The sequence below is a fragment of the Mus caroli genome, chromosome 2, assembly GCF_900094665.2.
Source record: "Mus caroli chromosome 2, CAROLI_EIJ_v1.1, whole genome shotgun sequence".
Classification (NCBI taxonomy): Eukaryota; Metazoa; Chordata; class Mammalia; order Rodentia; family Muridae; genus Mus; species Mus caroli.
The window spans coordinates 132475839-132479301 of NC_034571.1; the positions used below are offsets into that span (position 1 = coordinate 132475839).

Below are 3463 nucleotides of genomic sequence, written 5' to 3' on the forward strand. Positions count from 1 at the left end.
GGCAGGCGGATTTCTGAGTTCGAGGCCAGCCTGGTCTACAAAGTGAGTTCCAGGACAGCCAGGGCTATACAGAGAAACCCTGTCTCGAAAAAACAAACAAACAAACAAATATAGAATAATACAGGATTTTAAACACATGTGCAACTTAAGAATTTAACAGAAAGGAATGGGTTATACAGTAACATTATTCATGGTCAGTTGATTTTCAAGATGAATGCCAAAGGGGGAAGGGTGGGGGTGGGGGGCACACTCGTTTAATCCCAGGACACAGGAGGCAGACGCAGACAGATCTCTGTGAGGGAGTTCCAGGACTGGCAAGACTACACGGAGAGACCCTATCTTGAAAAACAAAAACAAAAGATAAACATATCCAGGCCAGTGTGTGTGTGTGTGTGTGTGTGTGTGTGTGTTATGGGGTGTAGATGGTGGGTGAGGTTGGGCAGTCAGCAAGGGTGGTGTGAATTAGAGAAGGCAGAGTAAAGCCCTATCCCTCCCTGCAGCTACACTGAATCCAGTACTTCAAACTATCAGTCAGACCTATAAAACTTAGAGTAACCGGCAATAGACAAATATTTCTGACTCTAGATTCAGCATTTTTTGTTTTATTTTGTTGTTTTTTGGTTTTTTTCGTTTGTTTGTTTTTCGAGACAAGGTTTCTCTGTGTAGCCCTGGCTGTCCTGGAACTCACTTTGTAGACCAGGTTGGCCTCGAACTCAGAAATCCTCCTGCCTCTGTCTCCCAAGTCCTGGGATTAAAGGAGTGCGCCACCACCGCCCGGCTTATTTTTATTTTTTTTAAAGATTTATTTATTATTATAAATAAGTACACTAAAGTTGTCTTCTGACACACCAGTAGAAGGCATCAGATCTCATTACAGGTAGTTGTGAGCCACCATGTGGTTGCTGGGATTTGAACTCAGGACCTTCGGAAGAGCAGTCAGTGCTCTTAACCGCTGAGCCATCTCACTAGGCCTTTTTTATTTTTATTTTTATTTTTATTTTTTTTTGGTGGTGGTAGTTTTGTTTCTTGCTTGCTTGCTCGTTTAGTTTTTGGAGACAAGGTCTATTTGAGAGAAAAAACATCCCTGTATTATGTAGCTCTGGCTACCCTGGAAATTATTCAGAGATTCCCCTTTCTTCTGCCTTCTGTGTTCTGAGATTTAAGGCAGGTGCCACACTACACCCAGCCTCACAAATGGTTTCTTAAGTCAGATGTTTGACACAAGATTGGTCTACACAGTGAATTTCCAGGCCACAGTAAGACCCATCTCAAAGAAAATAAAAATAAAATAAAAGCCACCTAGGGCTGGAAAGATGGCTTAGTGATTAAGAGCACTAACTGGCTGCTCTTGATTCCCAGCGCCCACATGGCAGATCACAACCATCTTAAGTCCTATCCCAGGAGACCTGATGCCATCTTCTGGCCTCTGTTGATAACAGGCAAGAATGTAGTACACAGACATAACTGCAGGCAAAACATGCATCCACATAAAATAAATTTTAAAATATCTAGTCAAACAACTTAAATATTTCTCCAAAACTATGTAATGATTTATAAATACAAAGATAGATGCTTAAGATTATTTACCATAAAAATCAAAACAATAGTGAGACACTATTTCCCTAGTACGCATATAATCAAATATAAGACGCATATAATCAAAACAGGTGTTTGGAGGTGAAGACCTTTCTAATCTGCAGGATTCAATGTGCTGTGATCATTCTGGAAAGTGTCTGTTGAGTTCTCCAAACATACCACCCAGAATTTCCATCCACTTCTATATACATAACCAAAAAATCAAAAAGATAAAATATGAAACTAAAATCAAATATCCACACAAAAAGTTACAAATATGATGTGTACAGAATTATTCCAAAATAACCCGAAGGACCAAACAATACAACTGCATATCCATAAAAAGGAACGGGTGAGGTACATCCAACAGTGGTAGGATGCTCACCCAGCATGTGTGCGGGTCCATCCCCAGAATCAACCGGGAAAATACATAAACACAAAGGAATGAGGCATTATTACATAGCTATGGACAAATCTTGAAAACTTTATGCTAACTGAAAGAAGCTAGACACAAAAGGACACCTGTTACATAGTTCCATTTACTTAAACCGTACAAAACAGAAAGATACATACTAATCCATTGGATCAGAAGTTGGGGGAAAGCTGGAGGAGGATAAGTAACTGTATTGGGCACAAGATATCTGGAGAAGGTGATAAAAAAATGGTCTGGAACTAGACAGCAACGATATATATACAACTTTTGAATACTTAAAAATGAGAGAGGGGGAGAGAGAAGCTTACAATTTAAGAGGATTTTGGTACTGTGTTGATTACACCTCAATAAGAAAGAAAAAAAAAAAAAAAAAACATAACCAGGGTTGGAAAGACAGCTCGGCAAAAAAGAGCACTTCCTTCTCTTGCAGAGAACCTGAGTAAGTTCCTAGCACCACACGCTGGCTTACATCCATCCTTGATTCCCCCACATGCCCTCTACTGGCCTGCACGGATATGCCCATGCTCGCGGTGTACAGACATTATGATGCAAGCAGTCACACACATAAACTAAAATAACTCCCCCCCCAAAAAAAAGGCAAAACCAATCTATCCGTGCAATAAATGCAACATATACAAAACTGCAATTTCTAGTTTTAACCATATTATACACATACACTTGTAGGTGACATCTACAAGCACCTAAGAAATTATAAAGCACAAAATCCTTAGTGGGCGGCAACTATGTTAATTTCTTTTTCTGCAATTCCCAAACATTCTCTAATAACCACTGCTCTGCTTCTAATAAGCAAACGCCTGAGTGCGTAAGATAAACTCCCTTCGCTTGTTATTCAAAGAAAGGTCTTGGTCCAATGGCCCCCAATAAACCTTCCCTTCCTGTCCTCGGTATCATTAAGTTGAACTCGGAGGAATCCCTATGCCTTCTACTTCAAAACACCTCCAGTTACAGCTACTCGCCCGCCTCTCCAGCTTCTTCACTGACTCAGTCCTAGCCCACTCTGCACTGACTGGATGCTTCATGTCCCTCGGGACGCTAACCCGGCCTCTAATACACTCAAGGAAGCTCTGACCCCACCGCGACATCTGTCTATGACACATCCCGGGCCCGCTGTGGACCTGGGACACGTGAGTTCCCTGTAGCCTGGGACTGCACAGCGCGCGAAGAGCTCCGAGAACTCCGCAGCCAAGGCAACTGGCGGGCCCCACGCGTGACCACAACTCGGGGCCGGGGAATCCGTGGGGCCCTGCGCCGGGCCGGACAGGTGGCGCCGTGCGAGCGGTCCCGAGCGGTGGCGTGAGGACGCCACCCGGGCCTGCCGGACCATGCGGAGACCGAGGCTAGGCAGCGGCGACGCGGACAGCGTCAGAACGAGGGACACTCACCCGCGTCAGCGCAGAGCACTCACACACAGGAAGTAGTCGCTCGCCCGTTGCC

The 3463-nt window shown here is 43.9% G+C and overlaps 1 protein-coding gene across 7 annotated transcripts in view; it reads right to left on the minus strand.

Moving 5' to 3' along the window:
- The window catches only part of Tasp1 (taspase 1), a 222321-nt gene extending 218858 nt beyond the window's left edge, over nucleotides 1–3463 (minus strand). For 4 of the 7 annotated variants that reach the window (XR_002376878.1, XM_029474096.1, XM_021149142.1 and 1 more), the window contains exon 1: nucleotides 3412–3463. The gene's annotated coding sequence lies outside the window, so the exon portion shown is untranslated. Of the gene's footprint in view, nucleotides 1–3144 lie in introns of all 7 variants that reach the window. The other 3 variants (XR_003835952.1, XM_021149133.1, XM_029474095.1) reach the window with 3 other exon arrangements.